At 40.3% G+C, this 27907-nt stretch overlaps 1 long non-coding RNA gene across 1 annotated transcript; it reads left to right on the forward strand.

Annotated features, from left to right (window-relative positions):
- The first annotated feature begins 7424 nt into the window (after positions 1-7424).
- LOC123383149 lies at positions 7425-8619 on the forward strand. Its single transcript, XR_006592587.1, has 2 exons — positions 7425-7827; positions 8302-8619. It is a non-coding gene; the product is annotated as an uncharacterized LOC123383149 (long non-coding RNA).
- Positions 8620-27907: the final 19288 nt, after the last annotated feature.

Consider the following 27907-nt stretch of genomic DNA (forward strand, 5'->3'; position numbering starts at 1 on the left):
AAGAGAGAAGAAAACAGTTACATACAAGGGGAAACCCCCTAAGACTATCAGCAGATTTTTCAGCAGAAACTTGCAGGCCAGGAGGGAGTGGCATGATATTTTTAGAGTACTGAAAGGGAAAAATCTCATCTCCAAGTATTCATTGTCCAATTTTTTTCATGTGATTTCAAGGTTCACAGCGTTGTGGTCTGAAAATATGCATGGTATGATCTCAATCATTTTGTACTTGTATGTGATCTATTCTGGAGAATGTTTCATGTGCACTCAAGAAGATGTGTATTCTGCTGCTTTCGGATGAAATGTTCTGAATGTATCTGTTAAGTCCATCAAGTCCAGTGTGTTATTCAAAGCTATTGTATCCTTATATCCTTGTTGATTTTCTGTATAGATGATCTGTCCATTGTTGTAAGTGGGGTGTTGAAGTCCCCTACTATTATGGTATTATTATCAATGAGTTTCTTTCTATTATTATTAATTGACTTATATATTTGGGTGTTCCATGTTGTTAACATGTGTTAACATGTTCCATGTTAAATGTTTACAATTGTTAGATCTTTGTGGATAGACCCCATAATTATGATATAATGTTCTTCTTCATCTTTTGTTACAGTCTTTATTTTAAAATCTAGATTGTTTGATGTAAATATGGCTACTCCAGCTTAGTCTTGGTGACTATTAGCATGATAGATAGTTAGATAGTTCTCACTCCCCTTACTTTCAATCTGAAGGTATCTTCATGTCTAAAATGGGTCTCTTTTAAACAGCATATAGATGGATCTTGTTTTCTTATCTATTCTGTTACCCTGTGTCTTTTGATTGGAGTGTTTAGTCCATTGACATTTAGAGTGAGTACTGAAAGATATGAATTTATTGCCATTGTGTGCTTGTAGACTTGAAGTTTCTGGTGATTTTCTCTGGTCCTTTCTATGTTGCTTTCAGTCTTTTTTGTTTTCTTTTGTCTTTTATCCTCTCAGAGAGTCCCCCTTAGAATTTCTTGCAGGGCTGGTTTAGTGATCATGAACTCTTAGTTTTTGTTTGGGAAACTTTTTCTCCTTCTATTTTGAATGATAGCTTTGCTGGATAAAAAACTCTTGGCTGCATATTTTTCTGATTCAGCACATTGAATAGGTCCTGCCACTCCTTTCTGGCCTGCCAAGTGTCTGTGGATAGGTCTGCTGCAAACCTGATCTGTCTTCCCTTATAGGTTAAGGACTCCCCCCCCCCCCTTTCTGCTTTCATAATTCTTTCCGTCTGTGTATTTTGTGAATTTGACTATTATATGTCTTGTAGATAGCCAGTTTTTGTTGAATCTAATGGTAGTTCTATGTGCTTCTTGAATTTTGATGTCTATGTCCTTCTCCAGCTTAGGAAAGTTTTCTGCTATGATTTGCTCACATAACCTTCTACACCTTTTCTCTCTCCATCTCCTGGGACTCCTATGATCCCTTTTTAGTGAGTCACTGAGTTCTCTAATTCTTATATTGTGATCTTTTGCCTTAGTTTCCCTCTTTTTTTCTGCTTCATTATTCTCTATAATTTTGCTGATTTGCTGTTCTGTTTCATCCATTCTTGCTGCTGTGGCTTTGATTTTAGATTACATCTCAGTTATAGCATTTTTAATTGTGTCCTGACTATATTTTACTTGTTTTATTTCTGAAGAAAGGGATTCTATGCTTTTTTCAAACACAGCTAGTATTCTTATTATCATGATTCTAAATTCTAGCTCAGGCATCTTGCTTATATCTGTGTTTATTAAGTCCCTGACTGTCATTTCTTCCTGTTATTTCTTTTGGGGTGAATTCCTTTGTTTTGTCATTTTGGAGGAAGAGACAGAATTAATAAAATAGAAAATGAAAACTAAAAAGATTAAAAAACAATACAACAAAATCAAATAAAGGAAGCTAGATCATAGTATGTTTTGATCTGGTTGTTGAAAGAAGCTTGATTGAATAGAGAAAAAAGGGAAAGAAAAGAAAAAAGTAAGAAGACATTTTAAAATTAAGAAAATGTATACAATAAAGTAGAATAAAATGAATTGGAGAAGGTAAAATAGATTGAAAAATATAAATTTCCAAAAAAATATAGAAAAAAGATTCAAGAACATTTTCTGTAAAAATGGAAAATAAAAATAATTTTTTCTCTTCCTGTATACAAGAATAAGAAAATAAAATTAAAAAATAGAAAACACACAAAAAACAAACCCTGAATAGATGGACCAATAAGCAGAATGAAATCCAAATGAAATCACATCCGGTTTCCCCTAGAAGTCAAACTATGAAACACTTTATAGTCCATACACTAAGCAGGTGGAGAGACTTGTAGTCCTCTGGGCCTTGGTTGGTGTGGTTGGACAGGGCTTGGTGTAGTGGCTATGTTCTCCACTAGGTGGCGCTGCTCAGCTTATTGGAGTGGATCAGTGTGGTGCACGTGTGCGTGTGTGCATGCATGTGTGAGAGTGGTGAAAATGGCATCACCCAGTTTCCCAGTCTCTGGCATCAGAACTCTGTGCTCTACCCCACCAGCAATCAAGCACCCCTCCTTTGTCTCCAGCTTCCTTCCATTCCCTGCATCTACATTGTCCGTGTCTAAGCTGTCAGCCTGCTAGGTGGCACTTCCCTCCTGAATTTTATTTCAGATGGGGCTGTTTCCAAACCCCTCACTTCTGAGGGCTCTGTGGCTTGGACACACTCCGACCCTCTGGGGAAGCATCTTGCTGAGTAATGGCCAGATGCCAGCTTGCCCCTGGGAACATTCCTGCAGTCATGCTGCTGTAGAGGCTCAGAGATTGTGACTGGATGCCGGCTTGCCCCAGAATAAGTTCGTGTGATCTGATAGCGGTAACATTTCAGGGATTATGGTAAATCACAACACAACCTGCATCAGGTTTCACTGCACCCTGGTGATTTGTCCCAGTACCAGCAATTGTGTTCTCCCGGGTCTGCTGGGATCTTTGGCTGTGGGGAGGCTATGCAACCTCTACCAAATGCCCTCCTAACAGGGTAGCAAGGGAACCGCTTCTTGCCATGTGGCCCACAGACCCCTCAGGCCTCACTTCCAGCTCCTAGGTATTCACCCTTTCCACCAGAGTTCCTCCAGGTATTGGGCTGTGGAATTTCCGATGCTTCTCTGCCCTGTTTATAGAGTCCTAATGATATTGCAACCCTCTCCTTTCTCCCTTCCCCTTTCTTGTTCAGGCGATTGTATGTGCCTCCACCCTTTCTCTTTCTTTCCAGCTACCTGCATGGGAAGTGCTTTTCCTGTACTCTCCCCTCTTTCTCTGTCCTCTCTCCGCAAATACCACTCCTTACCCTCCATGGCTTCTCTCTTCCCCAGTTCACCTCTCCGTGCTGTGTACCTGACGAGTTCTGTGGCTCAAGTTATGTATATTGTTGTATTAATCCTCAGATCAATTTTCTAGGTGTGTGAAATGTTTTGATGATGATCTAGCTGCATTTCAGGGATGAGAGAAGCAGAGAACATCCATGCTTCTCCGCCATCTTGGTCCCTTCTCAAAATATCCAAACTTACTTTTTAAATAGACTATTTTAGAATATATCTAGACTTAAGAAAAGTCATGACGATAGTGTAGAAGGTTCCCATGTATCCCTAGTATTAATATTTTACATCAATATGGTCTATTTGTTGCCATGAACGAGCCAATATTGATACACTAACTGAAGTCCATACTTTATATACTTTCTTAGTTTTAACCTAAATGTTCGTTTTATGTTCCTGAACCCCATTCCATGATCCCACACTATCTTTAGTCACCATGTCTCCTCAAGCTCCTTTGTGACATTTTCTTGGACTTCCCTCATTTTTGATGACCTTGACAGTTTTGAGGAGTACTTGTCAGATGTTTTGTATATTGTTCCTTAACTGAGACTTGTCTGGTGTTTTTCTTATGAGTAGACTGGGATTGCAAGTTTTGGGGAGGAAGGTCACAGACGTAAAATGCCATTTTAATCATATCTTATTAAAGTACATACTATCAATATGCTATCAACGTGAGTGCTGATGTTAGTCTTGATTACCTGGCTGAGGTGGTGTTTGTCACCTATCTCTACTGTAAAGTTCCTCTGTCCCCTCTAGTTCATCCTGTACCCTTTGGAATAAAGTTACTATATGCAGCCAGTACTTAAGGAAGTGAGAAGATGGGAGTTATGGCATATCCCCTTGAACACAGAGTGTTTACATAAATCATTAGAAATGTTTCTCCACAAGAGAGTTCTTTCTTTCTTTCTTTCTTTCTTTCTTTCTTTCTTTCTTTCCTCTCTTTTATCATCTGTCATCAATCTGTCTATCTAACAATAATCTATTCATTTACCTATATTAGTATGTATCATTAAGGTTTATTTTATACATTGTATTCTAATCCAATACTATGTTACTTATTTTGTTGCTCAAATTGTTCCAGCTTTGGCCATTGAGAGTCCTTTCAAGTGGTTCCATGTCCCTTTGACAAACCCCCATCAGTGTGTGTGTGTGTATTATTATTATTATTATTATTATTATTATTATTATTATCTAGCACTTCTTTACTTTCTGGCACTACATGATTTTGGCTTATCCTGTATATATCCTATCTCAGTCCTAGAATCAGCCATGTTACTGTGGAGTCCTGATTCCTTTCATCAGAGAAGAGTATTAGGCATATCTGAGTGCTAGCTATGCTTGATGCTACTAGGGATTTATTGCTTCTGTCCCTCTAAACTGACAGAACAAGGAAATGCAAGTGTGTATATTAACCTGTGTATATATGCAAATCTATCAACTTTTCTCCATATAATCATATATGCCTATATTAAACTAAGATGGGTTCATACTGATGCCTCAAATTCTAATCCATTTCCACATGACTATTCTAGTCTCTTCCCATTACTTCTCTGTAATCTCCTTAGTCAGTGATGCAAAACCCACCTCTCTTCATATGCCATAGATTTACATAATTGTTCAATTATTGTATACATTTATTGTGACTTCAAAATTTGTAATCCATACCCCTAATGGGAAAAAACTTTATCAACTAGAGTGTGGTGCTTATGTTCAGTTCCTTTTATTTTTAGCTTTACAGACTGTGCTGATCTGCAAAAATAAGCTAGGTCATCATTTTACCCACTCCTATCCCTACTCACTAAGGTTATTTCATACATTGATAATACAGTTGAATTCTTTTGTCATAGTTTGCTTTCCATCTTGAGATTCCTCTCAATATGCTAAATTATTTTTTAGAAATTTATATACATTAAGATTTATTCTTTGTGTTGTGAAGTTGTATGGATTAAATATTACAGTATCATACAGAATAGTTTCATTGCTTCAAAAAATCACCTGCGCTTCACTTATCCAGCGCCCGTCCCGCTGAATCCTGGGCAATGGTAATGTCTATAACATCTGTATAGTTTTGTCTTTTCCAGAATATTATATAAGTGGAGTCATAAAGTATGTAGTCTTTTTAGACTGGGTTTTTCTTTTCATGTAGCACTATGCATTTAAGATTCATTCATATCTTTGCATGGCTTTATAATTCATTCCTTTTTATAGAAGATAATAGTATTTTATTGTATGAGTGTATCTCAGTTTGTTTTTCATTTACCTATTGGAGGACATCTTGGTTGCTTCCACAGTTTTGTGAATAAATTGTGCTATAAATATTTACATGAAGGATTTTATATGGACATGTTTTAAAATCTACTGGATAAACACCTAGAAGGGTCATGTTGATTTATATGATAAGACTATGTCTAGCTTTATAAGAAGTTGCCAAAATTTCTTCCAAAATTTGCATTCCCTCCAGCAGTGACTGATAGTTCCTGTTGCTCTACACTCTCACCAGTAATTGGTGTACATTCATTGGGTGTTAAAATTTTGTTTATTGTAATTGCTAGCTCTAAAATCTCCATTTGGTTCTTCTTTATATCTTCTCCTTATTTGCTGAGACTTACTATGTTTTCATTTGTTTTTCACCCCCTCTTGGTCTCTCTGACTGCACCTCATCAAAGGGGTTGGGATGCCTCATCACTGCTATAGTGAGGGTTCAGGCTCACCAAGTGCAGGCTCAGCCTTTGCTGCCAGAGGTAGAGATGGGGGCTTGAATGGAGCGGTTATCATCTAAAAGTTTTTGTCTTGTTAGGCTGCCTCATTCCTGGTTCTTTGACTACAGACAGCAGGATTTTCTTGGTGCCTTTTGTGTGTCTGTGCCCATTGGCATTTCCATGTTGCTAGCTTCTCCAGCATATATCCAGTCTGTGATACATGAGGCAAAAAGAAAACCCAAGGAGCTCAGTATCACATTGTTTATTGGATCCGGGCTTTCTTACTTGGTTTGCATTTGTCTTTACACTTTGCAGAGTCTTATTTTGCTTGATTTATATATAACATCCGGGATTTTTAGCTGCACTAATGAGAGGAATAAGAATAAGTATGTCTACTCTATCTTTCTGAAAGCGAAAGTCTTCAGAATAGATTTTTTAAAAATTGAATTTGTACCCAAAAGTCTTACTGATTTCTACCATTAATTATATTTATTTATTTGTAGATTTTTTTATGTATACAGTTTCATTTGAACATGTAGAAAATAATTGTTCGATCTTTTCTACTTCTTTTACCTTTTTCTTTTTCTAGCTTTGCTGTAGTTTCTAAGAGCTCTAGTATAGTGTGGCAGAAAGTAGGTGGATCTTATTTCTGATTTTCAATTAAGCATCAATTAAATATCTTGTATGCTATACATTTTTTGAAGAGACTGTTTTTTGGATTAAGGAAGTTTCCAGCATGTCAAAAATTTTATTTTGTTTTAAAACCACGAATGGATATAGTTTCATAAAAAATTTTTGCTACATTTATGCAGATGACCATATGTTATTTGTTTTTATTGGTCAATGTGGCAAATTACATCAATTGACTTTCTGATAATATATCAACCCTATGTAATAGTTATAAACCAATAGCATCTTTTATCTAAAATAGTTTGTGTAACATTTGAATTATTTATTCCTTCAATATGTGCTAGAGCTTGCTGGTAAAATCTTGTAGCTCTGGTGTTTTTATTACAAGAAGATTGTAAACTACCATTTCAATTTATTTAATGCTAACAGGACTATCAGGTTTTAATTTTCTGTTGAATCAATTTTGATGGCAATAATTTCTAAGATTTCACTATACAAATCCCATAAAAAATCAAAATTGCAAATGTTTATATCATTTTAACTTGTGCTCAGAGACAAATGGACACTTAGCTTAGATGCCAGATGTTTATATTATCTGTTATATTATATTAATATATAATATTAGATTAATATATTATATTAATATATATTAGATTAATATATTATATATTATCTGTTATATTATATACTTCTTTTATAAAGGTGTGGTCATGTATGTTGTAACCACTATGGCCATACCTGAATTACCTCAGAAAATCACTAAATATTTGCTCATGTGGCTATTATTCTGAGAATAAAGATCTGAATATTTTGCTCAGAATTATTTTTATTTTTCAGTGAAGTAAGAAAAATAACACTGTAGATTTTTCGGTTGAAATCTAACATAGAATTAAATAGATAGGGCATCTTCCTTGGATTCTAAAATGGCTATAGAAATTTGAAGATTTACTTATTAATTTTTATAACATTTACAAGATTTCTCCAAGGCAAGTACTTTCTTATATGGAGGCTTCATCTTTGCTTAAGACCTTGCTTATAGGAAGAAACCAAGCAACCAACCAGCCAAGTAACTCACTTTTTTCTTCTTTCTGCTATGAATTTTCTGGTGTATGATAATTGTCATTTCATCATCTCACCTGCAGACTCCGTATCTCCAACTTGTGTAAGTATGTTGATTGACATTTTTACCAGAAGAACTTCTCATTATAATTCCAAAAAGTGGCCCACTGTATTTTGGTAAAATAGAACTTTGAACCTCTGGGATTTTTTTTTTATTATCATCATTATCATTATTATTATTACTAGTACTTTTAAAAGAAAATAACAAAGTTTTGAATTTTCTTGGGAAGAGATATCCAATGATTTTAAGTGTACCTGATTGGTAGTCATTGTATTGGTGGCATATGTATTTTATTTTTCATCTCTGCTCCAGAGTTTAGAATTCAGTCACATATAATTATTGGTGTCTTTAAAAGATAGTTTTGTCACAATTTTTCCAGAAACCAAAATATAGTTTATTTTAGGTGGAGATTTAGAAGATCTCTCTATAATTCTCACTGTAGTTTTTCAGTGACAGCTCTTCCTGCCACTTTCCCTAATGGCATCTTTGTCTTTTTTTTTTTTCTTTTTTTTAAAGAATCTGGGGACTTACTCTTTGAGAAAAATAGAAGATCCTGTCAGTTTTCCTTGCCAATTCCACTGGAAGAAGGAATCCAAGGGAAAAAGATAAAGTGAAAGGAGTTGCAACAGAAACTTACTTGATAAGTATTCTCTGACATCAGCATCCACTGAGATTCATGTAAGATGAGAGCTGGTTTCAGGAACCTTATGAAAATGAATTTATCGTAATGAATTATTTTTTGGTTCTGCGAAATAATTACTTTCTTATTGGAAGTAATTGATTGGGAGCACTTTGCTCTACAGGTTAACTGTGATAAATCTAAGTTGAGATGAAGTGATTATGTTCTGCTTATCTACCCCACTTCACTTCAAATGTCCAACTCCTGAGAGAAAATCTACCTATACTCCCAAACCACTTACGAAAACATAAAATTATACATGCAAAATAATCCAAGTGTTGAGAAATTAAGGAGTTATTCCTGCATGAAAACTCTTCCCTACTGAGTGTAGAATGGTTTCCACCTTCAGAGAAGTTAGGGGTTATCTCCTTTTGACATTCAACTTCTATAATCTAGAAATGAGTTCTAACTGTGCTTTTGTTCTAAGATAATTCTACTACAGCAGAAAAGTTTTAATTCTCAATAATATAATTTCCTTTTTATTTCAGTGGTTCCTAACTTTTTTCAAACACAGAATTTTTTTTGAGATTTTCATCAGTTATCATTGCTTCCTTAGAAAAATGCACACATATATACAACATTTTGCCTAATAGGGTTTGATAATTGCTAGAGATTCATGGCTGTCGGTTGCTGTGCAATTCCTATTTTCCTCCTTTCCCAATGGGAGTGAGCTTTTATTATAGTTATGCCCATTAGATGTGTTAATGGGGAATATAGTTTTTTAGGTCATACATTCATAGCTCATGGGGTCTTGAGAAGTCACATCCAGACATGATGATGAGGATGTCACTCAGAGGTCCTAGACTTCAAGCTGGATGAAGTAATAGGGTGAGTCCTCAGGGTTGATCTCCTATGGGGAAAGGCTGAGGTAGTCTCTGTATTGGAACAAGGGTAGGTGTGGATGCTGGATAGCCAAAGGTAGATGATGGTAGACTGCTGTTTGCTTATCCATATCCACTGATCCCTTTTATGTCACATTGTATTTCTGTCTGTTAGATATTCCAGTTTCCCTCCTTATGATGCCTTTCACAGTGGGTAATTTTACATCACCACATATTTAATAAGCCAAGACTGGCCATTTGGTGTGCTTTAGCCATTGAAATGTAGAGAGTTAATGTGTGCCATTTCCAGACAGATTCTTCTGCCGCTGACACTAGATTACTTCCTTTATTCTTTCTACAAGATTGGACACACATCAGATGGTTCTATTGGCCTCAGTTCTGGAGGGAAGATGACACGGAGCAGAGTAGCAGCTGGTCCTGGATGAACATGTGACCATTATTGAAAGACATGGGGATTTGTGGTCATTTGTTGCTGTAGCAAAACTTAGTTTGTTATGACTAATAATACATCCTTCTTCCTTGGTATCAAAGGCACCATATTTCCAAGTTTGTCACCATGCTCTGTACTCTGGGGAGCTGATCTCTGTTGACTGTATCCTCTAGGCTTCCTTTTATTCTGGCTCTGGTTGGGTTCAACTGACAGAGGCACCAGTAGGATATTGGAGAGGGGAGGAGAGAAAGCTCAGAGTATTTACCCCCTGGTTTCTTCCTTTCTAGGCTGTAGGTTGGAGATGTCTGTGTTCCTCTACCTAAGAACTCAGTGATCTGTTAGCCACTCCCTCCTCTTGCTCTTCAGACCCAGAGGTACTGGCCTTCTGAGGTTAAGTGTCTGCTCAAGTCTTATCATTTCCCTTTAAGCTCTTCTTAGTAATCCCCAAACCTTGACTGGTATAATGGGCATTGTTGCAGGGTGGAGGAAGTAAGTGAGAAAGAGCAAATGTCCTCCTAGGAAGGACATTCAGAACATAGCTCCTTTCATTGGGAAGAGCAGGGGGATCAATAGCATTGTCTTTGTGTATTATGGACGCACAGTATATTATACCTGCTGACGATATTTGCTACAGCAGTGAAATATTTGCAAACAAATGTTTGGCCTGAATTTATAATCATTCTCATGGTGTACTGAGTCCTGAAAAATGGTCATTATCCCAAATTCTCAGGAAAGGAAACTACCAATTTGGGAACTTAATGATACACAACGAGGCCACCTAGAATACCAGCAAGCAAGCAGTGTTTATAGCTGTGGTAGGCAGAATTTCTGAAGTGCCACCTCCCCCCACAAGCTGTCCTAGACTGCTCCCCAGGACTTGTGAATGTGATGAGATGCCACTCCCTTGATTGTCTTATGTTAAATGGCACAGTTGAGTTTAAGGAGATTAACTGGATTATCTGGGTGGGTCCAGTGTACTTGCAGTAGACTTTAAAAGCAGAGAGCTTGCTTTGGCTGGTGGCAGAAGTCAGAGACTTGAAGCCTAAGGGAGATTTGATGAGCTCTTGCTGTCACTGCCTAGAGAAAGTTCGTCACCTCATCCTGTATAGTAAACTGGCCTGGTGACTAGGAAATCTACACAAACAAATTTAGGGCAGATGCAGGAAGTTGGAGGCTATCCTTTTGGCTCAAAACAGCCTGAAGGAAATGACAGCTGCTGTCCTTTTGGACTATGGAATCTCTACCATGGACCGTGTTCCTGGAAGGTACTTGTACTGCTCGTGACTCTTAGACTCCGGCTTGGAGATGTGCTGGTGTGCCACATTGTGTGGCAGCAATGCTGTGCTGTCACCCTTTGTCCAGTCTGTCTTTCTCTCAGGACTTGTACTTTTCACCTAACACAACAGCACTAATCTGTGTCTGAGCCCAGCCCACATATCACTGACTTCAGGGTTCTGGCCTAGACTCTGCAGCCTGCTCTGAGCTCATGAGTTAGCAGACCTGGGACAAGTCTGGATTGGAATTTTCACAAGCTACCCCAGTGAGGACTTGTGCTGTGAATTTTGAAAACAACTGGCCTAGAAAGAGGATCTTGAAAAAATATTCTTAAGGACACATATGTGTCACTACAGTCTATCGCACCCTACTTTTGTTAAAAAGTAGAATTGAGTGAATCATATTCTTAGAGATTGTAGCTTATCCCAAATCTTTGAATTGAACAGGGACTCGTCTCCCCCTGGGCTCTGATGTCAACTGAACTCTGAGCTACTTTATTCAGCTGGTTAGAGAAAGTTCCTGTGTTAATGAAAAGATGCACAAGCCACCTTGGCATAGAGACAAACTCTGCTCCACATGGGAAGAGCCTAACTCCTTATTTCAACCGCAACAGAGATAAAGGGATCACCATTAATACTAGAAAAATCATCCAGAAGTGTGTATTCTACACATGGTGGGTTGGTAGGTTAGAATCTGGAACTTAACGTTTGTAACCATTTTGGCTTAATAGAAATTTAAACCGTTTACGCATGTGGCCTATTTTGGCAATTTGTGCTATCTCCAAGGTCTGAAATGCAACTGCTCATTTTGAATCACTTATTCGAATTCTTGTGTGTTATCTGGTTGATGGCAGGTCTCCTAAAGATGGTATAATTAAAAAACTGCTCATACACACGAGGAGATCTTGGATAGCATGGATCATGGATTTGAGGAATTAAAAAATTTACAATAAAAATAAACAGAAGTATATCCATATCAACTATATCAATGAGATTTGAAACAAAGTTATTTGCATACTCAGTGAACGAACATTTGATCTGTTCCTGTGAGAAGGAAACTTGGCCAGGTGGCAGTCATGCATTAAGGACAATTACAAAACAGAAATGAACCACAGCACTTTGGTTTGATCTACCCAAATCAGTTCACGGTAATAAAATATTTTCTTTACTTTTGAAATAATGATGAAAGCCATGTCACCTCTAGAATACTATGATTTGGCTAATCTCTCCCAACTCTCTTGACTATTATTGAGAAGAAAGGCTTTTTGTCTTGAAACACTCTTTTTCTTACATTAAGCCCTGATAACTTGCAAACATCAGTGAAAGAACAAAAGGACTTTACAGAGAAGCTGCCTCAGAGAAGAATTGGTGGGGACGTGGTACTTTCACGGGGCCTTTCCTTGGGGCTGTCACCATGCCAGAGGTCCCTGAGCCTCTCCACTGTGGAAGGCAGCAGTTTCTAAGGCAGCCAGGTCTGGTTAATGTGGCAATTAACCCATCTTCCTCCGGCTGGGCTTTTCTAGTGGAGAAGAAGGAGGTTTGAGACTTCATGGAAGTTGATGGAGACTGGAAGCCATTGGTGAATTTCTAGGAAGACTTAGATGTATTTGTATCTTGAAAAAGTTTGTGTTTACCAAATTTTTTTTCAAAATGGTGTGGCTATGCACCTGTAATTGGACATAGGGAAATCGGTTCCTGGGAATATATGGGATAGGGGAGGAGGGTAAGCAATGAGTAATAGAGGTAAGATAGACCATTCAATAAAGGCCTTGGGACAATTGCCTATCCGATGGGGAAAAGATTAGAGTCCTGCCTTTCACCAAACACAAAAGTAAATTCTAGGTAAAATACATTTCTAAAATGGAAACCCTAAAACTTTAAAAGGTGCTAAAAGAAAACCTACAAGGGATCTTGTCATAACCTGGGGATCGTGAGAAGTTTACTAAGCAAGACACAACTTCTGAACACCATCAAAGAAGTGACTGACAGATTTGACCGACAAAAACAAAAACAAAAGAAGAAACTCAAACCACTTCTGATTAGTTAAAGACACCATAAACAAGGTTAAAATGCAAGCCAAAGATCAGAAGAAAATATTTGCTGCACCTAGAACAGAATAACAGTTATAGTCATAATAAGTAAAGTGTTCACACAAATCAATAAGAAAAAGGCAAATAGCAGAAGTAGGGGCAAAGGTCCCAGAAAAACAGCAACAACAATGATCCATAAGTACTAAAAAGATACTCAACATCCCTAATAATGAGGAGAACATAAACAAAAACATCAGCAAGATGCCATATTTCACTGGTTAGATTGGCAACAGTTAAGAAGATAGAGATCATATCTGAGGTTGGTAGGGACACAGGGAAACATGCATTTATATCCTGTGGTGCATATTATTGGAGCCGTTTTGATGGTATTTTTGAAATAGCTCTCAAAAGCTGGCAAGATGTAGAAAAATTGAAAATGCACATTTTGACCCAGCAATTTGAATTTTGGAATACAGCTTACATAAATACTTGTGTATGGACACAAGATAAATAAACATTAAATACACCCTGCATTGCAAGACATAAGTTAGGTATATGCATACAGATGTAGAAAATTCTCTAATATATATTCAGTGAGACAGTACCAAAAACTCTGTAAACAGAAAGGATCCGGCAGATAGGAGGCACTAAATATTTGCTTAATGAAACATATGTAAACGTATAGGAAAAGTTCTGGAAGGACACTGTGGCAAAGTGCAAAGCAGTCACCCGGAGGGAAAGCAGAGGGATCTGGGATTTGGGACTGAAGCAAAGGGGCGCTTACACGTTATACTGCGTACATCTTTCCGTTGTTTGCGTGTTTATTTTGTGATAACTTTAAAGAAGTTAGTTATGCCCTCTCAAAAGGAAGTGATCCCACTGACATCTATACAGTGAAAATGATTGCTCAGATGTGGCAATATTAAATTGTCTTTTTGATGGCTTCTTAATGTGATGATTTCTGAGCAAATATATTCCCCATACGATTGGTGGGAAGCGGGCCTCAGAGATGTAAGGACTGGGGTTAAGAATGCTGATTCCTATTGAATTTCGGAAAGGGGGTTGTCTCTACGTCCACATCTCTTCAAACCCCTGCAATCTGAGTTTTGCTCTCACCATCTCCTGAAACTGTTTTGCTAAGATCGCCGACAGCTTGGCTACCAAATCAAACGGGCACTTGTCAGTTCTCGTGTCACTTGACTCTAAAGCAGTATCATTGTCTGCCATTCTCTCCTTTTTGAAACATTCTCTAAACTTCCATGAAACTACATCTCTGCTACCTTTTGTCTCTTTGCTGTTGCTCTCCCTGTTCCTCAGATGTTAGTTTTCTTTAGGCTTTGTCTTCAGACTTCTTTTCCTGCTTTCCATGTTCTTCAGTCTTCTTGCATGACCCCGTCCACTCTTGTGGTTTGAATCCAATCTATATGCCCTCCAGCCCAAACTGTGCTTTTAAAGAGCTCCAAACTAATACCTCCAGCTGTAACTGGCCATCATCATGTGGTGTCATAAGTATCTAAAATTCAGCATGTTCAGAATCAGACTCCTCTTCCCCAAATGTGGATCAGTCCTGTCTTCATGATTGGCAACATCCTCTATCCATTCAGAAAACAGGGAGTTGTCCTCAATTTGTATTTCACACCCAGTGGGAGATGAAGCCCTGAAAATTCTTCGTTACAAATGTCTTATGAACCCAATCTATTCTGTGTTGTCTAATTGAAAAGTCACTGCCTTGATTTGGGCCACATTTCTTGGCCTTGGCTGGTGAAATAGTTTTCTACACAATCTCTCTGCCTCCAGTCTTGTTTCTCTTGAATACATTATATGGTGGTGTATTATGCTTCTTATTAAAATAAGTAGCTTTTCATTACTTTTAAGATAAAACACAAGTCTCTTAACCACCTAGCATTTATCATTAATTCCATCCTGTTCTCTCTGTTATACCCTTGTCACCCCTGTCACCATTGCACACAGCAATACATGTGGTTCTTTAATCTGCCATGTTCTGATGCCACATTTTATTCATTCCAAAGATATTTATTGAATAATTGTGACACCAGGCTCTAATATGCATGCTGTCTAATGCACGAGACCATATTCCTATCCTCATGGAGCTTACATTCTGGCAGAGGAGCAGAAAATAAACATGTAGACAAATATATAATATAATTTAATGGGAAATGCCATGGATAAAGAAAAGAGGGAAATAAAACTGAAAAAGTCTGGGGTAAGAAGGAGGGTGCTACTTCAACAAGGGGGTCAGGGAGGTCCCATTGACTAGGTGGTACTTGAGCTAAGACTAGTGTAGTGAATATTCTGGGACAGAGCACTCCAAGCAGAAACAAGCAGCACAGAAGTCCAGCGGTGGAAATAAGTTTGCTATGTTCTAGAGATGGAAAGAAGGCCAGTGGTTCTGAGTGTGATGAAGGAAGGGGTAACTTCATGTTGCCCTTGAGTGCTTGTAAAAGGAACTCCAACTCAGATGGACTTAAACCATAAGGAAATTTATGATTTACTATTTTAGGAAGTCTAGAAATAGGGGGGCTCTGAAACCATGTGACTGAGACTCAACAACATCAACAAGGATCCAGAACCTTTCCATCTTTCTGCAATTTGCTTCTATCCTTGGTGATTGCTTCATTCCATGACAAGAAGCAAGATGAGTGTCCCAGGAACCCAGAGTCAAATCCAGGCATGACAATATGCAGAGTAAAAGAGAGGACTTATCTTCTTGGGACACCTCTCCTGAGGAAAACATTCCTCAAAGCCCCAGCAGACTTTCTCACAAATCTCATTTGCTGTATGTCTTGGTCTAAATGTGTTTGTATTTCACCACATGTGCATATTGAAATGCTAATGTCCAGGGTGATGGTTTTAGAAGGCGGGGCCTTTGACAGGTGATTAGGTCATGAGGGTGAAGCCTTCATGAATGTGATTAGTGCCCCTATAGAAGACCCCAGAGAGTTCCCTCACTCTGTGTACCATATGAGCATACAACAAGAAATCTGTGACCTGGGAAAAGGCATCTAGATCTTGGACTTCCAGCCTCCAGAACTGTGAGAAATAAATTTCTGATGCTTATAAGGCACCTAGTCTGCAGTATTTTGTTATAGCAGCCTCAACAGACTAAGGCACTGTACCAGGATCTGTGCTCCTTCCTGAGCTGGCGGGAAGGGAATTGGCACCAACCAGTACCTGTGTGGGCTAGACGTTCTGTCGGCAACCCATGCTTACGGTAGGAAATGAGTGGTAGACAAGGTGTGGCTTGCATGGGCATGTAAACGTTTTTAGTGACTGCAATGCAAGCATTTGTAGTTTTGAACAGACGAAAGATAGATAGAGGTGAGACTGGCCCTGAGGACCTCTTAGGTTAGGTGTTAAGAGGATGGTGCAATAGATGTGAGGAAGAGTTCTACCTAAGATATTTTTTGGGTGGAGTACACAGGACTTGCTGATGTAGGAATAGTGAGGTGGGGAAAAGGAAGAACCAAGAAAAACTCCCAGAGTTGTGGCCTGAGCAACTGGGTGATGGTGTTCACTGAGATATGGAGGACCTGCAGAGCCATGCGTTTTGGGGAGCAGAGGTCTAGTTTCGGTTTTAGCTCATTGGTTTAATCCCTATTAGACATCACACTGGATGTGAAGAAAGCCCCAGATATGAGTAGGAGATCAGGTGAAGGATGGGGATGGGAGATGTTGTCTGGCCCTGGAAGCCATGACATTTATACAGGGAAAGGATCAGAACCAGTGTCTAAGTCCTAGGGCACTCAAAAAATTAGAGGTAAGGAAGAGGGAGATGGGACCAAAAATCATATACGAGGGAAGAAGCCAGGAGAGAAAGAGAGAAAAACCATCTTTCACAAAGGGGGGCAGTCATCGGTGGTTTCCGATGCTACTGGGGCAGCAAGTTCTATGCAAACAAACAATAGGCCACAGGGTTGGGAATTTGAGGCTGCAGGTGACCTTCAAAAGCTTTTCCAGGCAGATATGGAGGCAAAATTCTTACTGGGGTGCATTGGGTAGGAAGTGGGAGGTGAGAGAGTATATACAATTGCTATCAGTCAGAGCTTGATCAAAGAAGCAACCTCACTAAGTATGATGTGGAATAAAAGATTCATTGTAAGGAGTGCCTTGTGCAACTGGGGAAGAAGCTGGAGGCAAAGGCCCAGCGGGTCTTGGAAGATGGGAGAAAAGTCAGTACCCAGGGGTTGCTGCTGGAAGTAGCTGAGAGGTCCGAGTGGCCGTCTCTGGGTCTAGTGGTAGGCCAGCAGTCAGCAGAAGTGCTCCATCCATTGAAGTTTCCACCTCCCTTTCCCCTCACTGGACTGTTTTTTAATCATCCTTTGAAATTCCACTCAGACAGGGCCTCCCCCCAGAAGCCCTTCTGGACCCTCCCAGTGCACCTTGTCTGGTTCTGTTGACTGTTTCTATGTGCTTTCATCGTCCCAGCGCTAACCTCTGTCACAGCACCTCTTCTGTGGGCATTCCCTGGTACAGCTCCTGGAAGTTACTAGGTGCCCCAAAGTGTTTGTACAACTGACTGGAGCCCTGTTTCTCCTGAGATCTGACTCCCTGAGGGGAGGGACTGTGCTCCCTCCATAAGTATTCGCTGAGTCAACAGAAGGAGGGACAGATGAATGGGAGGATGGGCAGGACCAGCAGTCTGAACCCACTCCTTTTACTTATGTTAAACGACCCCCTTGGTGTGCACAGTGTGTGTCTCAGCCCGGGCATTCTGGAACTTGGTGAACACGTTCGCATTTGGCTCCTATTACCCTTTGTGATATTACAAACTTTAGTTGTGCTCTGTCATCATTTTCCCAAATTACTGGCATATGAAAGTCCCTCCTGACACTTTAATTGACCTCCTTGGGATATTTCAAGTTTGGATATGCCTTGCTTAATGTGTAGTGATAAGAGATGACATGGTATTAGAGATGCAAATGTATGATAATATCATGCGAGCTTGAGGTTTTGCTTTGCATAAACTATGGAGAGACTTGTCAAAGAAGTAACTTGTATACTAATCACGCTGCACGTATATACTTAAATAAGGCAACCTTATTGGTTGGTGCAGCCTGCCTCATGCCCCTGTCACCCCACAGAGAGCAGCGGGGCATCCTCAGGCCCCTAAAATAGGAATAGCCTCTCTGCTCGTCTCAGATTCCCTGGCGGTTGCTCTTTGCACCCAGAGCGTCCCGATGCCATGGAGGAAACAAAGGCCTCCTCTGTGATCCCGAGGTGCCAGTTTGGCTGGGCAAAGACAAAGGGACATTTTAAATAAAGTCTCCAGACATTTACTTAGCCTCAAAATTACTTCTCCAAATTTGCACATTGTGCAACACTGCAGATCTTCAAATGTATTTCTGTAACTGGCTCCAATATGCCTTATGTTGTAACTTTTCTTTTTGTCATGGGGAGGGAGTAGGGAAGGGATTAGTTGTCTTTTTTTCCCCTTCCAGAGAACTGCCAAAATAATTCTGACTCTCCCGGATGAAGTAAGTTTTAAAATTGTGGTTCTCCTGAGGTTCGTTTGGAAGAAGACACGGCAATTCTGAGAAACCAGCGGTGGGGCCTGCCAAGACGCTACGCTTCCCTGGCTGCGGCTTCTGCTTCCTTGCGTGGAGGTCAGCGTGAGAACAAAACCACGGTCTTCAAGGGCCGGAGAGGCTTGTTCGAACACTTGTCCTTGCCCACCTGAAAGCCTCCTGTCTTCCTCAGCACGGTGGCTTCACTCCCAGACTTGAGAGTTCGCCGCGAGGCTGCATTCTCTTTCCCAGGCCTGGCCGTTGCTCTTGGCTGGCTGGCGCCTGAGGAAACTGGGGCGCACGCTTGGCTCAGACTGTCTCTGAGGTGTGCGGTTTCCAGAAGACTGGGGATTGCCATCCCGTACCGCCGGGTCTCTGCATCCCGGGGTTCGAGGCAGAACGGGAAGGGGGGCAAAGGGCAGAATCAGAACGAGTCAGGGGTTTTATAAGAGCCGTAGAATTTCAGAGCTGCAAGGCCCTTTCTGACAGAGTTGCAGAGAGGAAGGGCAGAAGTCACCGAATCGGACTGACGTGGGGGGCGGTGGGGGGCTTTGAGGGAGGAGATGGGTAAAGCAGCAGTTCTGAAATGGAACTTTGTCGATGTTCGGAGAGGAGGGCTGAGGCGGGGCACCATGGGCTTTACCAGCACCACGTGGCACGAATGTGTAGCCTCCAGGTCTCGCTTCAGTTGTTTGAAAAACGGGGTTGTGTGTGGGTCAGAGGTCGGGTGTTGAACAAAGCCTAAGATGTGACAGGTGGCCATAGTGAGCACAAGCATCGCTACCACCAGCTGGTGCCGTCCTTCTGTTGGAAACACAAATGCACCGACACCCAAAGCAGTGAGGTGGTTTGCCCAACAACACTCAGCATTTAATGGCAGAACTCAAGAACGGACCCATTTCTCCTGCCCTTCAGAGGGGTACTTTTCCCCATTTCACTGCTCTTCAGTCTAAGTCTGTTAGGTAAGTCCTCATGAAAAAGTAAAGTGAAATGTTTTGATTAAAAGTGTTTCATGATTGTCTTTTGACACCAACATAATTTTAATGTGAAAACGAAAGATTTCACGGGTGAGCTTTCTCTAGGCTGGAGGCAGAGGGAGGGGCCTTCCCGCCTGCCTGGGCTCCCGCCTCGTCTGGCCACTGTCCCTGTGAAACCATTTATGAGCCTTGCCCTGTGCAAGCTTGCTGCTGGGAACCAAGCCTGAAAATCACCGTCCCTGCCCCCAAGTTGTTCGTTGCTTCCTGGGGAAGGCCGACCAGGAAGTAGATCATTGATACACAGCTTAGTGAATGCTGTGATTGATGTTAGCACAGAGGAGGGCCATTTGGTCAAGGTGAGGAGCCATCAGCCCTGCACTGAGCCTGGAAGGCTGGGGAAAAGTTAGGCAGGTAAAGAAGGGGTAGGGGCCAGGGGGTGACTTTGGGCAGAGGAGAGGGAGGGGGAGGAGACAGAGGGGAAAGACCAAGGGCTAGAGACCAGGAGGGAGTGAAGTGTGCTGAGGAATATGGATTGAACCCTAGAGGAGACGGTGGGTTTCCATGGGTGTGTATGTGTTTGTGACAACAATTCCCGTTTTAGGAAGATCGCTGGCTGGGCAGACAGCAGGAGTGGAACTTGAGGCCCTGAAAGTTATAGGGCCTCCAAAAAACTAGAGGCAATAAAGGAGGGAAGAAGAGAGGAGTCACTTCTGGCAAGCTTTGCTTGGGTTCCTGTGTGGTCAGAAGTCAGACAGAGGAGGGGTCAGGTGACCCTCAGGTTGGTGGCTCCTGGGGTCGGTGCTGCCCCTCACCGAAACATAGAAGTCAGGGTAGCTACATGGCCCGTCTTTCAGAAGGAGCTCGGGCTCCAAGCTACCACTGTCCTGAAATTCATAACTTCTCATCGATGGGATGATGGCATGTGCTTGTGAGCAAAGGAGTCTGGGGTTGTTCCTTGCTACCCCATTGGCATACAGTGTTTGAGATGCCCCATGAGTACAGAATCTCAGTGGGCCCACCCAATGTGAGGACATGATAAGCACGTTATGTCTATGGCCAATGGCCCCAGAAGCCATACTTGCCGATCAAATCAGAACTTGCTGACAATGCAGGAAGAAGGTAATGACATGCCAGGAAACACAAATGACCAAGAAACTCTATCCTACCCTTGCTGTGCTCTTTCCTGTATTTGCTGAAAATGAGGACATCAAAGGAAAGGGAAAGCCCTTCCTTACTCATGGCTAAACAGAAGGCAGAGGGGTGATAGAATATGCACATATCAAGGAGCACAATTGAAAACAGTTCAGTTTGTTTTGTGTAGTGTTGCCTCAGTTTTGGCAAGAATAAAATGTGTGTGTATGTACAAGTTACACAATGAAAATTGTGTATTTTCTGTGATTCCACACGAGTTAAATGCTCCTGTATTTGCATTTAAAACTGGCATTCCATAACATAAAGATGATGGGTAAAATTCATTCTAATAATTAAAAATTGTGATTTTTGTTAACCCAGAACAACTTTAGATAGGAAATAATGAACCCCATGACAAGTTGAGAGGGAAACAGGAGAAAAGAAGACAACTGTGTATTTTCTTTCCTTTAATGGCACTTCCCTCTACACTTTCATCTTTCACTGGGTGCCGCAGATTATGTAAGCTGGCTTGAAGTAAACAGGTTTGGGGAAGAAAGGATGAGGCATTTATATTTTGCTTGTGGACATGTGGATTTTGAATTGAAATGGTTTAGATTTGGGGGCCATCTGCAATGTACTTGGCAGTTGGGATCATGGGCTGGAATTCTCCAGACACAATGTACAGGGTGTGAAGCCCAAGCCAGGATCCCAGAGACATTGGTGCTGAGGGTGGGGGGAAAGCACTGCAATGGGTGTGTTTGCTGACTGAACAGACAGCAGAGGAACTGGAGAGTAAGCCCACGGAGCCTACGGGAAGCTAGCTTGGTTCTCAGTAATCAACATGCCATCTACTGAAGGTCCAAGATTGGAGTTCCTTTCTTTTCTTTTCTGAATTTCAGAAGGGTAAGGAGTCCCAAGTTTCCATGTCCTGAGAAAAGATTGCCCTGCATACTCCAGGTGAGGAAGAAATTTCCTTCAGTCACTTGGAAGTGACCAGAGAGTAAAACATAATCAGTTGTTCACATGTTACTGGACACTTAGGCTATTTTCATATCTTGGCTATTATGAATAATGCTGCAGTGAACAGGGGTGTGCAGATGTCTCTTTGAGATACAGATGCCCAGAAGTGTGATTGTTGGATCATAGTTTTATTTTTGATTTTTTGAGAAACATTCTTATTGTTTCCCATAGTGGCTGCACCAGCGTGCATTTCCACCAACAGGGCCCAATGGAGTCTTTTTTCCCACATCTTTGCTAGTACTTATATCTTGTCTTTTTGATGATAGCCATTTCCCTGATGATTAATGATGCTGAGCACCTTTTCATGTACATATTGGCTATCAGTATATCTTCTTTGGAAAAATGTCTGTTCAGACCTTTGCCCATTTTAAAATTAGGTTATTTAAACTTTTATGTATTTATTTTTTCGGCAGTTGAGTTGTATGAATAAAACTCATTTGGGGTATTAAGTCGTTATCAGAAATTTGGTTTGGTAATATTTTCTACCATTCTGTAGGCTGTCTTTTCATTTTGTAGATTTCCTTCAAAGCTTTTTAGTTTGATGTAGTCCCAACTTGTTTATTTTTGCTTTTGTTGTTGTGCTTTGGTGTGATATCCAAAAAAATCATTATCAAAACCAGTGTCAAGATTTTTACCTATGTTTTCTTCTAAGAGTTTTGTGGTATCAGGTCTTATATTTAAGTCTTTAACCCATTTTGAGTAGTTTTTTTCATTCTTTTTCATTTGACATGGATATTTATTTTCCCCAACACTATTTGTTAGAGAGGCTATTCTTTCTCAATTGTGTCTTCTTGGAAACTTTGTCAAAGATTAATACCATACTATTTTGATCACTGTAGCTTTAAAAAATAAATGGATAAAGAAAACATGGTATATACACACTATTGTTCAGCCATAAGAGAGAAGGAAATCTTGCTCTTTGCAAGAACACAGATGAACTTGGAGGACATTATGCTAAGTGATATAGGCCAGACACAGAAAGACAAATACTATTTAATTTCACTTGTATGTAGAATAAGGTCTAGCTCATACAAGCAGAGAGTAGAATGCTGGTTGCCGGGGCTGGGAGATGAGGGAAATTTGTGCCAACTTTCAGTTATAAGATAAATAAGTTTTGAGAATCTAATGTACAGCATGGTGACTATACTTAATAATACTGTTGTATCCTTGAAATTTGCTAAAAGTTGATCTTAAGTGTTCTCACTATACACAAAAAAGATAATTGTGAGGTGTTAGATGTGTTCATTAGCTTGACTATGGTAATCATTTCACAATACAGATGTATATCAAGTCACACACGAACACCTTAAATATATACAATTCTGTTTGTCAGTTACACCTCAATAAAGCTGGAAAATATATGAGAATACTTAAAATACACAAATAAGCCACAAAATTTTATAAATCTACAATCATGTCAGACTATAGAACAATTAAAAAGTGATGTTATGGGGCGCCTGGGTGGCGCAGTCAGTTAAGCGTCCGACTTCAGCCAGGTCACGATCTCGCAGTCTGTGAGTTCGAGCCCCGCGTCAGGCTCTGGGCTGATGGCTCGGAGCCTGGAGCCTGTTTCCGATTCTGTGTCTCCCTCTCTCTCTGCCCCTCCCCCGTTCATGCTCTGTCTCTCTCTGTCCCAAAAAAAAAAAAAAAAAAAAAAAAGTTGAAAAAAAAATAAAAAAAAATAAAAAAAAGTGATGTTATGCTTCTGAAAAATATTACTATAAAGAACAAATAGTATATTTGACAGAAACTTCCTTCCCCGTCCCTTGATTGATGAGGAGTTTGAGCCCCGTCATCAATTGGTCTGTTCCTAAAAGATTCAGTTGTGAAACTAGTGCTGTAAGTTATTCCGTGAAAAATTGGTATGGGCAAATAATTTGGGAAATAGAGCTAGAAGATTCTGATTTGGAAATTCTATCAACGCATATTAGTATACCCTAGGTTGAAAGTCAGGCAGAATTTCACTAAACCTGGGATTTCTCTGAGTTATTTGTCCATAGGACTCTATTTCACTTTACATTTGTGTTATCCTGCTAAACTAGTGCTGAGTGGTGTGCACCTTGGGACAAACTGTAAGCCTGATTTACCTCACGTGCTGGAGCCCAGCTGTTCATGTTAACCCATTAATTAATTAATTCATTCATTCATTCAGTGAGTAGTAATGGAATATCTACCCTGTGTCAGGCCCTGTACTTGGCACTGGGAATGCTACAGTCAGTGATGCAGGCATATTCTGCTGGTATGACACTTACAGCGTAGTGGGCTCTCTAGGCGTTAGTAAATAATCAAACAAAGTAAATGTACAATAAAAAACTTAGATAACTATGAAGAAAACTGTTCTATAGTAATGTTCAACAAAGGAAATCAATGTGTATGGAAGAGCGAGGAGGAGGTATTGCAGGGAGAGAGAGCCTCCTGGGGCAAGAGAAGAGTGTGTGCAGAGGCTGTGGATGGGAGGGAGCCCAGTGCAGGGCAGTGTGACAGGAGGAGAGAGGACAAGGGCAGTGGCACCTGGGATGTGGCTAGAAGGGCAGACAGGGGGCCAGGCCCATGGATCCTTATATGCCTGTTAGAAATTTTGCCCTCTAAGAATCATGGGAAGCTAGTGAACTGGTCAGGGCTGGCATCATGGGGAAAGGCACTTGCTTCGACACAAAATTTAAGGGGTATCAAAAGTAAGTATTCAATATCAATAATGCAATATTTAAAAAAATCAATATTGATGTGACAAGAATTCCTGGATGAACAAACCATGAAAAGTCTAAATAAAGACAGGATCTCACAGTGCCATGCTAAGCTGCCATATTGGAGCCTATGGCAAAGAGAAAGGTGTGTACCCTTATGTACATGTTTGTATGTATTTTAAATAGTTTCATCTAGAACATTAAAGTAGAAGTAGATTTTGGAACCATTATTGGCGAGTTAACTTTATTTTAAAATTTTTTTAATTCATTTTTTTAAAACTATGAGAAGTATACTCCTTAATTCCCATCACCTATTTAATGCATACCCCCACCCGCATCCCCTCTGGCAACCATCATATTGTTCTCTACAGTTAAGAGTCTGTTTCTTGGCTTGTATCTCTCTCTTTCTTTTCCCTTTGCTTGTTGGTTTTGTTTCTTAAATTCCACATACAAGTGAGATCATATGGTATTTGTCTTTCTCTGACTGACTTATTTCGCTTAGCATTATACTCTCTAGCTCTGTCCATGTTGCTGCAAATGGCAAGATTTCATTCTTTTTATGGCTGAATAATATTCCATTTTATATATATATATATATATATATATATATATATACCACTTCTTTATATCCATTCATCTATCAATAGACACTTGAGTTGCTTCCAGAGTTGGGCTGTTGTAAATAATGCTGCTATAGACATTGGAGTGCATGTATCCTTTTGAATTAGTGCTTTTGTACTTTTTGGGTAAATACTAGTAGCGTGATTACTGGATCATAGGGTAGTTCTAGTTTTAATTTTTTGAGGAATATCCGTACTGTTTTCCACAGTGACTGCACCAGTTTGCATTCCTACCAACAGTGCATAAGGGTTCCCTTTTCCCCTCATCCCCACCAACACTTGTTGTTTCTTGTGTTGTTGATTTTAGCCATTCTGACATGTGTGAGGTGATACCTCATTGCAGTTTTGATTTGTATTTCCCTGATGATGAGTGATGATGGGTTAGCTTTCATTAAAGTTAGGAAAGTAAAACTATATTCAATTCTGTTGTGGTATAAATAAAAAAAATTAAACTTAAAATACTGTTATGAGTTTTAATAACCTGCCTTTTTTAATTTTATTTTTTTAAGTTTATTTATTTTGAGAGAGAGAGAGCACACGTGTGCATGAGTGGGGGAGGGGCAGAGAAGGGGTGGGGGAGAGAGAGAATCCCAAGAAGGCTCCACACTCTCAGCACAGAGCCCGATGTGGGACTTGATCTCATGAACCATGAGATCATGACCTGAACCAAGGTCAAGAGTTGGATGCTTAACTGACTGAGCCACTCACGCATCCCTTAATAACTTGCCTTTTAAGTTTTCAACATTTTTTCACTACTTTAATGTTCTGGGATAAAGTTAACCGTGAAAAAATACAAAAATCATCTATATTGAAACACACATTTTTCCTTTTGCACCACACTCCAGCGTTGCTTGGTATGTCACTGAATAGGGGCCTGATGGATCTGATACGAGGTTCTCTTATTGCGCCATAAGGAAAAGCCATGACCAAATGGACAGCGCTGAGGTGGGGAAGGCTGGTGGAGGAGTGGATGTTTTGGGGTTGGGGGTGCAGATAGTTATTTTGTTCTTTAGTGTATTGAGTTCTGAGGTAGCTTTGAGCCTCAACTGTCTGGTATTCTAAATTTCTCAGGGAAGACTTGTCAAGTAGGCAGCTGGACGTATAGGTATATAGCTCAGAGGGAAAGCGTGGGTAAAAGGTTTAACTTGGGAGTTATACACTGGCCTGTAGATGACAATTGTGAGAGGTGAAGCCATCCGTCTATGGTGAGTCTTGGCTGCGGGTGCACATTGGAGTTATCTGGAAAGCTTTTAAAGTTCTTAATGTGCAGGCACCATTCCAGACTAATTAAATCAGTCTTCAGAGAGGGGTTTGGGCATAGGTATTTTTTCTTTTTTTGCTGTTGTTTATTTATTTATTTAAATGTAATTTATTGTCAAGGTAGCCAGCATAAAGTGTACACATGTGCTCTTGGTTTCAGGAGTAGATTCCCATTATTATTATTATTTTTAATATAATTTATTGTCAAATTGGCTCACATACAGTGTGTACAGTGTGCTCTTGGTTTTGGGGGTAGATTCTCCTGATTCCTTGCTTACATACATCCAGTGCTCATCCCAGCAAGTGCCCATGATTAGTTTTGAAAAGCCTCCCAGGAATTTCTGCTTCCAGAGAAATGGAGAAGATGTACTTTCTCCTATTCTTCCTGCTAGCTGCAACTAAAAGTCTTGAATATTATATGTAAAACAAACATAAGAAGACTCTGAAAGGTAGAGCGAAGACTGCCTGGATAGGGGCCTCAAAAGCCAAGGAACAGCATGATAGTGAGTTCCCTCGATTTTCTTTTTTCCCGCCCTTGTCCCAGACTTGGAGTTGAAGAGGACAGCAACCTGGAAATAGCAATGGGTGGAGACAAACTAAAAGCCCCAATGAAACCCTACCATCTCTAGTCAAAGGGGGACCTTAGCAAGACAAAATCACTCTTAGGAAACATTCACTCTACTATGGCCAAAGAGGACAGAAAAAATTGTGGCTCCATGCACACCCATGCCAGAAGAGGCTGAGTGGGGAGCCAAGACATCCACCTTCATGAACTCTAGTGAGACATTCTATCCGGCTGATAGGGAGCTCTTCTAGCCCTGCACTGTCAGTGGAGGCCAGGTGGAGAAACTGAGTTCCACCTCTGCTTGGCAGTAACTAGTGTCCCTTCTTCTTCCTGATGGGCATTGTCAAAGGAGCCCTAGTAAAGAGTCGGGACTTTACCCATCACCCACTGATAATGAGGCCACTCTCCAGTAGTGTAAGTGGAGTTGGTGATCTGGAGCCTCCACCCAGCAGTAATAGGGAACCACCGCTCCTCACCGTGGGTGTCAATGGTGACCAAGTGGGGACCCTGGACTTCCTTTTAAAACATTTTTTATTAAAATTTTTTAATGTTTGTTTATTATTTTTGAGAGACAGAGACAGAGTGTGAGTGGGGAGGGGAAGAAAGAGAGAGAGGGAGACACAGAATCCGAAGCAGGCTCCAGGCTCTGAGCTCAGCACAGAGCCCATCGTGGGGTTTGAATGCACAAACCATGAGATCATAACCTCAGCCGAAGTCAATGACTGACTGAGCCGCCTAGGTGCCCTGGGACCTGGACTTCTAACTCTATCTTCTAGTAATGACACAGTATCATCTCTACTTTCCTTTGCTGGATTGGTGTCAGAGACACCCAGCTAAAATAGAACTTCAGTAGTTCTAACTACTACTACTGATATAAAAGTGGTCTGGTGTTCAATTGAAAAATCATTTATCATGGGCGTGATCTCAAATTGGATGAAAAAAGACAATCAATATATGGCAAAACCAAGATGATAAAGATGTTGGAATTATCTAAAAAAGGGATGATGTCATCAAGATGGTGAAATAAGGATCCCTGGGCCCTTCCCCCCCTCACCCCTCACTCACTAGTTCAACAACAATCCATG

The sequence above is a fragment of the Felis catus genome, chromosome F2 (genome assembly GCF_018350175.1).
Source record: "Felis catus isolate Fca126 chromosome F2, F.catus_Fca126_mat1.0, whole genome shotgun sequence".
Classification (NCBI taxonomy): Eukaryota; Metazoa; Chordata; class Mammalia; order Carnivora; family Felidae; genus Felis; species Felis catus.